The 13,781-nt window shown below is 40.4% G+C and overlaps 1 protein-coding gene across 3 annotated transcripts in view; it reads left to right on the top strand.

Annotated features, from left to right (window-relative positions):
* The window catches only part of LOC115623021 (tyrosine-protein kinase Src64B), a 42,963-nt gene that overhangs the window by 13,575 nt on the left and 15,607 nt on the right, over positions 1 to 13,781 (top strand). For 2 of the 3 annotated variants that reach the window (XM_030517193.1, XM_030517194.1), the window contains exon 3: positions 827 to 894. The exons of the other annotated variant lie outside the window; for it this stretch is intronic. The gene's annotated coding sequence lies outside the window, so the exon portion shown is untranslated. The remainder of the gene's footprint in view (positions 1 to 826; positions 895 to 13,781) is intronic. 3 annotated transcript variants of the gene reach the window in all.

The following is a 13,781-nucleotide window of genomic DNA, read 5'->3' as shown; positions in this document are numbered from 1 at the left end:
GCTTCTGGCCCCTGGCCCCTAGCTCACGTTATAAATACCAAGTGTTTTCGCTGACATCCTGCACCTCGTTTGATTTTGTAAGCAGGTCACGTGAGCATTTAGACAGCAATGTACAGAACCTGAAGACATTGGGCGCGACCAAAGGCGAAGGAGGAAGTCTCTTGTCTGTTTGTCTATTTGTCATTCAGTCAGTCAGCTAGACGACAGTAAAAATATGATTCTACTGCCTCTTACTTTTTCGCTTTTCAACGCGTGCTTGTTTGCTTTATTTTTGCTTGTGAACAAAATAAATGTATAAAAAAATTTGCATGGTTTTTTTGTTTTTGTATTATTTTTTTTTATCGTTTTGTTTGCAATTGTTTCAACGTGTCTAAAATATTTTACCCATACGCCGGCGCTTTGTCTCTCGTCTCTAGCCTCTCTCACATACCGGGTTGTTTGTTTTGCTTGCGTTTTTGTTTTTACTCATATTCGTTGGCGTTGCCGCTGCTATAGCTACATGCTTCTGTATATCAACATATGTATGTATGTATATAGATGTATGTACGTATAAATGCATGTATGTATGTCGCATATAAAAATTAAGTTGATGTGCTCTGTGTACATACATACATACGTACATTTAAATCAATATTTGTCCCTCGTCGCTGTCATTTTTTTGACTCTTTTTTCATTTTTCTATTTAGCTAGTGTGTATGACTATTGCGCCCATGCTTATCAGTTTTTTTTATATATTTTTTTGGTTTTTTTTTTTTTTGTGTGAACGATATTGATATTGGGCTCCATGCCCAGCTAACAATAAACATTTTCGTTCCGCTCTTTCCAGCTCAATTCTAAGCTGGAAGTTATCTGCCATCGTTTTCCACCCAACCGCACAAATAAGTGCAGCCACAGGTAAAAATTAAATGTCTATTAGTGATATCTATTGCATAAATCATCTAGATAACCAATCTCATCACTTAACGCATTTCAATACATATAAATGTATATCAAGAACTAATCCACATATCTGATTTATTCCCCAAACTTGATATTCAGTTTTAGTGATACAAGTAGTGTATTGGCATAATGAAATAGTCTGTATAATAATCATCCTGATTTTCTTCTCATATATTTGCCTATAACATAAACGCCTTCTTGTGTACTTGTATGTTACATTCATTCAACATTCGTAATACGGCCTTAAGGTTGGGATATGTAGATTAAAAAAGGAATAATATTTAAAATTCTTAAAATTTAAATATCTTTACATCTCCCATTTATTGTCTAAACAGTTTTCAAAAATGTCCAGAAACTTTTAAAGCTTCAATTTTGTCGTGTGAAAATATAGTTTTATACCTACATACGTACATATATACACAAAATACATTAATAATTAAATTCTCACAGACTTAGTTATCTTGAGAACTCAGTTTAGACAGTTGTTATTTTAAAAAAATGTTCTCTGTCAGCGATTGCCGTTTTCTGTCGCTTGTTCCACTTGTTCTACCTTGGCCGCAGCAGCATCTTTCCCTTACACTTTGGTTATCAAGGTATTCTGTCTTTCCAACTATCATACTTCTGCCATTTTCTGTCGCACTGTTTATGTGCACCAAAGGCAAAAAGCGAACCCCGCAAGCATTTCCCCCTCCATTTTGTGTAGTCTGCCAGCTGATATCTACTCCTCTCTTCTCTCGCGCCCCTGGGCCCAATTCAAAACTTGACAAAGCGACCAACTAACGACAGCAGCAGCAAACGGTTGTCGTACTGCTCCAACAGAGTAGAGTGTCTTATGTGCTCCAGTTCTTGAAGTAGATTTGAAAACTAGTTTTTTCGGGCAATTGCTTGGCCCATAATGTGCAGAACAGATCTACACATAGCAATACGACGACGTTGATCATTTACAGTGGGTATAATAAACATAAATCAGACATAAATGGGTGCATTCATTTGCACCTGTGTGTACACTTAATATTATTGATACTTTCCATTGGTTACTTGACTGGGAGTTTATTTGCACTATGGTAAAAGGTCTGTCCACGGAGGAAGAAATCTATAAAAACCTATTGACGACGTTAAAGGCCCGGTTTATTCAGGTTCTTGTGCATTTAAATATTTTGTTTTCAACTTGTTTATCTTATATGCTATTGTGCCAAGATAGAAGTAGAAAGTATAGTATAATCGCAAAATGTATGTAATAGGCAAGGAGCCGTGACAATCTCAGACGCATGAATGAATGTAGTCTTGTTTGTATTTGGATTCCATTTAAGTTCACTCACGTAAGTTTTTTATAATAAGGTATTTTTTATGCGCAGCTTCATAAATGTAGTTTAAGAATTGTAGATAAAATTTAGGCACAATCTCTGTATAGTTATTGGAAACATTTGAATATATTATATTATTTCTTCTTAAAAATGCCCCCATTGAAACATTTTTAGCTTAATTTGTTGTGTATTTTTACGCTTAGTCGTTTACCAATTCAACAAGGAATACAAAACTCTTGTTATTTAACAGAAACAAAAATTGTTGTTATCTGTTTCAAAATATTTGTACTTGTATCCGAATATATGTATAACCGTCTGCAATGACCTATTGGCTTTTTTAAATGCAGCACTGTCCCACTTTGCAGAATTAAAATTATGTTTGTAGATTATTTTAAGTTACAGTTTCGTTTAAACATTTCCAAACTAGTTGCAAACCAATTTAAAAGTAATCCAAATGTGTGACCTCTTCTGTAAGTTAACACACAAATCTACTAGTATGTCTGTTTCGTCTCCTTTCTTAAGGTCTCCAATCACTGCAACAGGGGAAGCCCGTGAAGGTTGTGTTATGTTTTGATAGGCTATGCGCAAGTTCAACCCTCCAATGTCGACTACGACGACAAACCCTTGGCACGTCTCAGCTTTCATGACTAATTATATGGGAACGCTAGTCAGGGCGCTGTAAGGCGAGAAGGTTAAGCACTCATGCACATTGAATTATGGGAATTATTTTTTAATATTTTCCTTTTCTACAAACATTTAGCAGTTGTTCTGCTTTGTGCACATGCGGGTGCATTGCTGTAACCAGGAGGGAGGGTGCGTAGGGCGCTGAATACTGAACTATAGACAACTCCCTACACTTACTATTAAGACTGACCCTCTTGCTTGCCTCTGTCTGTCTGTCTTAATGAAGCTTATGGCTTGGCGTGCTCTTTGAATTTTCGGTGCCTGTGAGAAGCCCCAAAAATGGCTCGCAACAGCGGTAACAACAGCAACAACCAATCGCTGCCATGTTGCATGCGCCGGAGTGCCGTTATTTGGTTTCATGCATAAAATAACTGCACATAAATGCAGACTGCAAGTCCCGCAGTTGCCGCTGCCGTCGCCCGCATAAATGTTAAAAATTTAATGAAATCGCAAGAGGACGTGGAAAATGGAAAGGAACGCAATGGTGGCCAGGCAGTAGGGCAAGGAAAGGCATCCTTCTGCCTTCAACGTGCCATGCAACGTCGCTTCTGATAAAATGCAATTTTTCGCTGCTAGTTTTTAAGCGCAGTACACACACACACACACACAAACACACCGTGCTTAAATATTTGTTGGTCTGTAGTTTAATAAATGTAAAAGGCTTAAGTTTATAAAATTGTGCCCCCTGAAGTGTCGCGTTGGCAAAGCGTGTAGCAAGCTGTTGCATAAATCAACGCCGCCTGTTACCTTTCAGGTGCGTATATATGTATGTATATGTGTGTGTGTATTGTTGATAACTCAACGCTAAGCGCGCCCTGAAACTATGTCAAGCACCCCCCACACGCACACACTGGCAAACACTTTCTCACAGACACAGTCGAGCAGCTACCATCATGCTCTAAAAAATATTTGTTTAAACTTGCACCCATGCCGCCCCAACTACACCCCCCACTTCCACGCCCTCATGGTCTGTGGTGTTGATAAGCGCACTTTGCGTTTGGCACTTCAGAGCGACGTGTAATCACAACTCAAATGGGTGTATAGCTGCATATTGTTCAAGTACGCAGCAAGCGGGCCCTCTATTAGGGCAGTCGTTGCTGGAGTGGCGACACGTAATATATAATAGTCGCCAGGCAGGTGCATCTTCTGGCGCCCACTTATTAGCCAACCTGTCGATTTCACGAACTAATTACAGTTGAATTTCTCTTCAACAAACTTGTCTTTTACATCAAACCTGTTTTTTGTTGCGTACGAATTCCGTTGGATTGTTTTTGTCAGTTTTGTCCTAAAATGAACAATCAATATTATAATTATTTTTTTTTTTCTTTCTTTTTTAAGTTATGATTATAAATTACTTTTTAAATTAAGCGTTTCCGGCAAAATACATGAATTTCTAAGTCGAGCATTATGTGCCTTTTTTCCCAGTTTTTTCGTGTATGAGTCGCCAAAGCCATTTGTGTGAAGCTGTCTGAGTGTTATCCTGTTTCTGTTTTTCTTTTTTCGTTGTCGCAGACGGCAGCACCAATAAAAGTGATAAAAAAAAAGTTGAATACTTCAGCCTGCATCCTGCACGAAGGCAGGGCAGTAGGTGTAAGGCATACCCACATATACAATTTGTAATCTTTTAAAACGAAGCTGTACAGTTTTTGTTTCTGTTGTCATGCGGCGAAATGCCGCATTGTCGCTGTCAGGATATACTCTAGACTCTAGAGTATTAGTGCAGCAACCCAACAATACAATATAGTTTGGAAAGAAAAGTGATCTTATACGGAAATTCGTCAAATTAAAGAAACCACAATAAGGTCTCTTTAGCCAAATATTATTGATGTATATATTTTACACGGTCTTTTTCTTACACGATTTAGATATAACACGGTTTGAAAATTAAAAATTGCAAATAGATTTGTTTAGAAATAAGGAACGAAATCTTAATGAAGCAATTTACTCCGTATGCTAAGTGTTAATAAAGCTATCTAACAACAACAATTATTTGTATGATCTTTATTCGCTATCTGCTTACTAAAATGTTCTGCATGCGAGAGAGGCGATGTATATTTTAAACTGAAGCATACTTAGTATTTGTTTTAAAGATATTGCACAAGGTTTTAATACATGTATTTGTGACTTTACAAAAAACAGTCCATTAAAGCCATAACAGGTGGACTCAGAAGTAAATTCATTTATGTATATTATTTATTTTTCATAACTATTCTTCTGAACGCTTGTAAGCCTTATACCTTACCATTTCACTGTTCTAATTAATCAGTATATAAAAAAGAGAGAAATATAAGGAAAATGTTTAATGATTAAAAATGTACATAATGGCTTGCTATATTATATTTCCGACCACATTTTTGTTAATCGCTAAGCTCTCAAAGATTTCAAAACCGATGCGTTGTATTCACATATAAAATTTTGTAATCTATGTTAAAAACAATCATTTTATTTTAACACGTTTGACAGCGTCTACGCAAATGTGATCAATGATAATCAATGAGCGCTGACTGAAGATTAATAAGTTGTTTTGAAATGGTCCAGCATATTTTAAAGATTAAGCGTACATTTGAGTTATTCGTTTGGTACATTTGTATTTCGATGAATTTAATTTTGCACTAAACAAAAAGCTTTCGTCTCTCTAACTGTGACTGTGATCGAACGTTGATGGAAACGAAGTACTGCAAGGGTATGAACGGTTCGGCTAGACAACGACTGCATTTATTTTTCATTCATAATTTTCAGGGGGTTGTTTGCACCTGATTGCAACGAGAAGTTGGTGTCAGTTGGGGGGCCTTGTCGTTGTCGTGCTGTAGCATTTGTTGTGCTGTGTGCATTTCTACTTGTCGCCACATGCCGTCGTTCCCTGTCGGTCTCCTTCGTGGCGACTCCTTGACGCTTGTTAGCAATGTCTGCACATGTGCGCCTGCATCGGACGGGTGTGAGTGTGTGAGTGTGTCTGCGTGCATGAGGTTGTTGCCTCCCTGCTCTGCATATGCTGTCACGTATCCTACCAACGAAAATTACATCAGTCAGGACTTTGCTGCGTTGCATTGGGCCTCGCCGTGAGGAAATTAAATACTCAAGTCGGATGTTGGTAAAATTTCCGTTTGGCATGCTCGTCAGGGTTCTTTTTTGTTGCCTCTTCTACTCCACTCCCCTAACAAACACAAATAAAAATCAGAAACAAAAAGTCTGCTACAATTTGCCATGTGCGACATTAAATCCATGCCTGTTGGTTGCTGTTGGATGTGCGCACAGGCTCAGATTGTTTCATTAAAACGGATGGGGCTGTAAAGGAATTCCTGTGCAGGAATTTCAAACTGGTATTTGCGAAATTTTTACGACTTTTTAACTAGTATTTGCGCTATGTGTGCCTTTATTTAAATTTATATTTATGGAATTTTTGGTACGGGTATTGGGGGGAATAAGGCAGTCTGTGGGCGAAATCAAGTCATTGGACAATTTTATTCAATTTAGTGTGCAACCCTTCTGCCCTTCTGGCTAGATTTGGCTTCATGGCCAGCAACTGCGGTTGGCAGAAACTGCACTGTTGCCTCTGCTGCTGCTGCTACTGCTGCTACTGCTGGCTGCCTGCACTTTTGCTCCCATTTCGTGCTCCGACACCTGCCCGCGATGTCGCCTCTCCTGACAGCTGCGCCAAAAACTGCAATGCAATAAAGGGCTTTGCAGCCTCATTTGCTAGCTTATTGTTGTTGTTGTTGTCGTAACTATTGCGTGTGCTGTGTCACACTTTGCATGACCCAACCCAGCAGCCCCCGCTAACCCGCAACTGTGCCCCCTTTGAGCCAAGTGTGCAAAGCAGCACCAACGGAAAATGTCACACAAATGTGGAGCATGATGTCGCGTTTCTGTATGCAAATGCAGTCCCCGTCATGGGCCCATGCTAGAGGCGCCCTAGCACCGCACATTCTGACCATATTCGACGCTCAGCACTTGCTACAATGTACAACAGGCGCGCGTTCCTTTATAGTGTAAATGAAGTGGAGCCTTTCTAATAGTTTAATGGGCTGGTTGATTGAAAGGGCGATAGCAGACCAACGAAAAACAGAAAACCATAAAAATACACAGTAGCCATTTCATTTAAAGAACCTATTGATTCCTAAAACTCTACTCACTATTGTACATCCTTAACGTAAAGGGTATTTAGTTTTTGGTTCACCAAAATAAAGGCGTGGAAGACACCACAAAATATATTACTATACCAACATATTTGCTATATCGACTATTTACTATACTTAGAACATGTACATATAGGGACATATAAGAAGAGGCCAGGCATGTTGCCGCCTGTGCGTGCACTGATAAGGTGTCTACGACCCACACCATCATGCTGGCATTTCGGTTTCATGCCTGTTTCCATTTTTCATTTGGCTTTTTTATTATCAGTTTTGTTTCTGTTTCTGCCCACAAAAATCCATTCGGAAAGAGGTTTTGGGGTCAACTCGCGCGCTGCTGCGACACCTAATGACATTCGATTGTTTCGATCATTTCGGACATCCATTGGCACGTGTGATATGCTGCCGTTCGGCGATAATAACCGGTTGCTGCATTTGCGTCTTACCATAACACTATACGGGCTCTAGCCCTTAAGTCGCCAACAGTGTATTTTTTAGGTTTTAAAAACACTTGAGACCCATACAGGCCGCAACTGGTTTTCTTTCTGCTTGTTTTCGTTGAAAATTGTGCTGTTCATGTCATTGAGGGCCATGGGGGAGCAGAGGGACTGCAGTTTGAGTAATTGCTGCAGCTTGATAGGCGCTTATCATTAGTTGGCAGGGCCGACCTCTTCAAAAACTATTTACAATTCAAGCTAAAATATAACTCAAGCATGTTTGTCATCATCACCCTGACTATCGCAGTCTTTTAAACGACTTCACCCATACTAGCAATTGGACGCAGCTACCTAAAACCTCACCCAATCAAATTCAAATTCAATTTCGAATGTAAATTCAACAGGATATGTATTTGCTAAGCTAAAGGCAAATAAATTACAACAGGGGGGCTAGTCAAGCAGATATGTCAAGTCATTGCGTGTGGCATTGAGCGGCGTCATGCGTCCGCGATATATCGTCTTCATGGCCATAACGTCAAGGCAACTTTGTTGGTCAATTAAAAATAACAAAGGCATGGGCCCCTAATGTAAAAATATTTCATTAACTTTGTTCTACAATGGATATCGTAAATGTGAACCAAAAATGTTTTAGTACCGTTGTGCTGATTTTCTTCAACAGGAAGAAATGTAAACCCACCATTTCTGGCCACTTCGAGGATAAGCTTATAGTTTTCTATAGCTCCTAGAAAATAAATTCTCGTTAAGTAGCAATAGATACAAAATCGTTTTACAAAACAGAACAAGAGAAAACCTCTCAGTTAAAAAGTGAACAGTAAACATGACTGTAAAACTCCCTCCACATAAACAAGCTTTCGGCAGACGGATGGTGAGAAGGACAGATAGACGGTCGAAGACGATCCTTCCGCCTGTTAGATACTTTGCACATATCTAATATACCCTTCAGCAAAGGGTATAAAAAAGTGTTCTGTGTTGAATGAAAGAGTTTCTCTAACGATTACTTTCACGCATACACATTTAATGATCACAACTAAATTTAATAGTTCTAAAGCTTCTTAGGTTCTTAGTTCTTAGTACTTATTCATGCAGTTAGATTTATAATAATAAGGACAATAAAAAAAAATAAATGAAATTAAATTAATTGGTTATGTCTAACTAACGAAAGTCGCTAAATTCCAATCCTATACATTTTCGATATATTTTTATTGAATTTATATTACAGCAAGACTTTGGTTATAAGAAGGGTCTGCATTAGTTTCCAAATTGTAATTTTTGTTTAGGCCATATTGGGTTTGACGTCATTGCGCGTGTTTGTTCGTCATTTCCTTTCAGCCGTAATTCGTTCAGCTGCGAATCTTGCCAAACAAGCAACCAGTTAGTCATTCAGTTAGTTTTGCACGGTCAGTTTACGTTGGCTTTATCGTAATCGTACAAATATTGTTATAATATTTTTCATGCATAGCGCTACGCTTCTCCGCATGCTGCATCCTCCTTCCCATGCCTTCCGATGGCGGTTCTGCCTCTGTTTAACATGCAATTAAATGTCTCCAACCCCCGGACTAGGTAGTTGTTGTTATTGCAGTTGCCGCTGTTGACGAAAATTACGGTGTTTGTTGTGCAAACACTTGCAACTATTACACCCATGAGTGTGCTCACACACACACACACATACACACAGACACCCACACTTGCAAGCGATGAAATTGCCGGTTACCTTGCAACAAAAACAAAAACAGAAAGTTACAACAATCGTGGAGCAAGTGGTGTCGGTAGCACCGCTCAGCGGTCACTCCCCGGAGTGGTGTACGGAAAAAAATGAGCATTACGTACACGCCACTTGTGTTTCACGGCGTCGACGCCAGCATTGTCCGTTGGCCTTTTGACGTTCCTGTTAGCTGTTAGCCTAGGTCCTTGATAATTCTACGCCCCATTATGGGCTGCTTGGTCACCACGCACCCGTTGACACCATTCCAAATTGTATTGTTATGTGTATGTGGTAAGGTGGCTGCTGCGGAGGCGTTTGAAAGACGCTCAGGTTACATTGGTAGGCAGGGAAAGAGGCGAAGGCAAACAAACGTCATCCGTCGCATGTTTACCCAGAACAAAAGCGTTGGGGGTCCAGGCAGCAGGAAGCAGGCCCCCAGGCGTAATACACGTGCTCTTGCCTCGCAGTATTCTGAGCCAATTTCGTCATCGTTCAACACGACGGCCCCTCCTTTTGCAACTTTTTTTGCCTGCTAATGGTGGCCAGCTCACGCAACAGTCATGACTAGGCAGCAACAGCGTCATCGAGCAGCTCCTTGCTAGGCGCCCTAGCCACGCCCCCCACTCACCTGATGTGTGCTCGTCTCTGCTTGTCATTTCTCATGGTAATTAGATTTCTGGGTTAATTTTAAAATTGTTTGCCATTTTGTTGCCGTTATCGCCAGCGACGCGTCGTAGCTCAACTCGTTTATCCTTGTGCGCTTATTGTTGCATTTGTAGTCCATTGTTTATTTTGTTAGTCAATTACAGGCTCGTCGCATAATGCGTGCAACTGCTGCACTTGCAGAAAATATCCATAATGATATGTAGTTATGAAATAGATTTAAATTACCCAAAAAATAATTTTATCCTTCAGTGTATAAATCTCCTAAAGCGGACGGATATGTGCCTGATGTTTGGTGCCTTGTCGCCTGAATAATAGGAACACAGATAATATTATTATTAAATTGAGTGAAATTTTCTAAAAATACCTATCTTTTCGAAATATTTATGTATCATATTTTCCCAAAACCTCGCAGGATAATAATTGCGTATATAAATCAATTCATCACGATCCTTCTCCAAAGGCTGATTATCTGCTGAAATACCAAAACTTTAGTCTGTGCTTTCGTGCTGAAGTAATTTGTGGAAATGCAGTATAAGTATCTGTCAGGTTCTTTAATTGTATGCATTTCTTCAGTTTATTAACATACAAGTTATTAATCAAACAATATATATAAGAACTTAAAATAAGAATAACTTCTGCTGTGCTCTCGTCCACGCACACGTCTGCTCTCTTCGACCACTCAAACGATACTCCTCCCCTCATACTTGACATTCGGCCTCTCCTGACAATCCGCCGTCATCGCTTGTGTATTCATACATCTGCTCGTCGATATCCAAGTTTGGAATTAAGGCACACATTGGCCTCATATGGTCGCTGGATACCACATTGCAGTAACGGCGTTGGGTAATGGCGTGATCTGGCAGGTCTTCTACAATATACCGATCGTTGTCCAAAACTTTTGTGACCACATATGGTCCTTTATATATTGGATCTAATTTGTGTGAATCTCCTGTGGCTGCTGGAACAAAGCTAATGACAACTAAATCATTCACTTTGTACTTCGTCGGTTGAGCATGTTTAGCGTCGAATCGAATTTTCCATTTCTGCTGCTCAGCTGTTATATTTGTTGCTGCTTGCTGCCTCTTACTCTCTATGTCTGCTTCTGGAATCGCTTCGTTTGAAAGAGCCTGTATTAAACGATTGTTTGTCACGTCACGTGGGTTAAAGTTGAATACTAAATCGTTGGGAGAAAATTTGGTTGTAGCATTAATGTGTGTATTCATGCCCCATTGTATTTTGAATAATTGATGGTCCCATTCCTTAGTTTTTTCTGTGCTGGTCTTTAAAGCATTTAATAATGTTTTGTTCATCCGTTCTGCTTGCCCGTTGGCTCTAGGTGTACGTACCGCCGTTTTAACGTGTTGTATGCCATGCTCCTTTGCAAAGCTTTCAAACTCCTTTGACGTGAACGCTGTTCCTCGGTCTGAAATTATGCGCATCGGCTGACCAAATACTGCAAATAGCTGATTTAGCGCTCTTATAACAGGTGTTGTCTTCGTTGTTCGAGTTGCAGCCAGAAATGTATATTTGGTAAATGCACATACAATTACCAAAATATGACAATTTCCGCTCTTGCTCTTTGGAAATGGGCCTATGTGATCCATATTGATCGTGCGAAATGGTATAGGTATGACATCATGAACATGTAGCTCGCCTTCTGGTTTGCCCCCTTTTACTTTGTTAATGCAGCACTCTGGACATGAAGCTATGTAAGACTTAACATACCTCCTCATGCGTGGGAACCAGAAATAGCGTTGAATTCGTTGAATTGTCTTCTCTGTGCCATAATGTCCTATATCGTCGTGATTTGCTTTTGCTATACGCCAACGAATTGCCTGGGGTACAACCAATTTGTTGCCCTCAGCCGTTTTACGTAGAAGTCTGCTTGCTTCGATGACATAATCTTCGTTGACTTGGCTCCATCGTGGGCTCTGCTCTTTGATCCTGAATGCCTCAAATATTTGAGCTAGCATCGGATCTTGCTTCTGCATTGCGTATACCCAATCCTCATCGATTGGCATTATCGCTAAGATGTTGTCTGCAACTGTCTGAGACTTCTCTTCATACTGTAATCCTGGTTGTCTGCTCATACCATCCACGTGTGGCATGTCAACTCCTGGACGATGCTTGCATGTAAAGTCAAACTCCTGTAGTTTGAGCCACCATCTTGCTATCGGTGGTTGTAGCTCCGTTGAATCCTTGAGTGTCACCACTGCATTGCAATCTGTTACCACCAAAAAATGAGATCCCAGCAGATATACGCGAAATCTATCCAGTGTCTCGGTAATTGCCAATATTTCTAATGCATAGCTGGAATACCTGCTTTCGGCATCGCTACACAATCGGCAGGTTTTGTGCCTTCCTCTTCTCGTTGGAACATAATGCCAGCTATTCCCATCTTACTAGCATCGGTATGCACCTCGTGGTATTTCATGGGGTCGTAAAGAGTCAAAACTGGCTTCGAGGTTAGGGCGTCTTTTAGCTGTAGAAATGCCTGTTCTTGGTCTTCTCCCCACATGAACTCCACATCTTTTTTCAACAGCTTGCTTAACGGGTATGCGATCATACTGTAATCCTTGACGAACTTGCGGAAGAATCCCGTGATGCCAAGGAATCTTCGTACCTCTGTTTCATTACCTGGCTGTTGATAGTCTTTGATGCACTCGGTCTTCTCGTTGCCAGGCTGGATTCCGTCGCCTGTGATTACGTGTCCCAAAAACTTGACTTTTGTTTGCATGAATGCACATTTGGATGGACGTAGCGTTAGACCAGCAGATCTAACAGCTTCCATTAATTCGTTCAGTATGAGCAGCCCTTCTTCCACAGTTTTTGAAGAAATTATGACTTCATCTACGTAGTTAATGATATTTCGTTGGTACTTCAATTGCCGTATTATGTCTGTTATGACCTCTTGAAATACCATCGGCGCATTTACCAAACCAAATGGCATAACATTGAATTCGAATAATCCATTTGGTGTCATGAAGGCTGTAAACTTTTTGCTTTCGTCGCTCATCGGGATCTGATAATATCCTGACGTCATGTCTAGCGTTGTAAAGTAAACGTTTCCGGACAACTTGGCCAACTGCTCCTCTACAATGGGCATCGGGTACCGCTTCTTTATGGTGACTGCGTTGAGAGCTCGATAGTCAACACATAGCCTTTTCTCTCCGTTTGCTTTGGGTACCAATATTGCTGATGCTGCATGTGTTGACGTGCTCCTCTGAATAACATTGTAGCTTAACATGTCATCGACCAAAGAGTTCAGCGTCTCTCTTTGAGCGAATGGTACTTGGTATCGCCTTCCCAAAATGGGCTTCGTTGTCGATACTTCAATCGTCATTACCGTTGCTTTGCATCTGCCAATATTTGATAAATCTTCGGCAAAACAGTCTGTATAGCTTTTTAACAGATCGCTCACCTGATTGCGTTGGTCGGGGTCGATGTCGGTGCCAACATCAAACCCGACCTGTTCCATCGTTGCCACCTTTGAAATTGGTCCATCCATGTCCAGCAGATCTTTATCATGGCATATAATATCTCTTCCCACTAGAACATCATATGGAAGAACTTCGTCTGGCACCACCTGGATTCTCGTGTACAATTTTAAGTTGCCGCATGTGAACTCCGTTAGGATGCATTCCTCTGATCTAACAACAGAGCCTCCAAAACCTTGAAGGCTTTTGGTAGACGGCTGCCGCAATGTTCCTTTTGGTACTGATGATTCTTTGATAAGTGTGTTATCGCTGCCCGTGTCAATAAATGCCTCAAACGTGTATCCTCCGATATGTACTGTTTTCATTATTGGTGGATACTCCTTTGATTGTGTCTCTTTTACTTGAGCCACCTTTGCTGGTTTCACATAACAATCCTTTTCTTCATGTCCAATCTTGGA

The sequence above is a fragment of the Scaptodrosophila lebanonensis genome, unplaced genomic scaffold (assembly GCF_003285725.1).
Source record: "Scaptodrosophila lebanonensis strain 11010-0011.00,11010-0021.00 unplaced genomic scaffold, SlebRS2 tig00000043-arrow-pilon, whole genome shotgun sequence".
Classification (NCBI taxonomy): domain Eukaryota; kingdom Metazoa; phylum Arthropoda; class Insecta; order Diptera; family Drosophilidae; genus Scaptodrosophila; species Scaptodrosophila lebanonensis.
The sequence above is the reverse complement of the archived record's forward strand: the minus strand, read 5'-3'. Positions and strand labels throughout refer to the sequence as shown.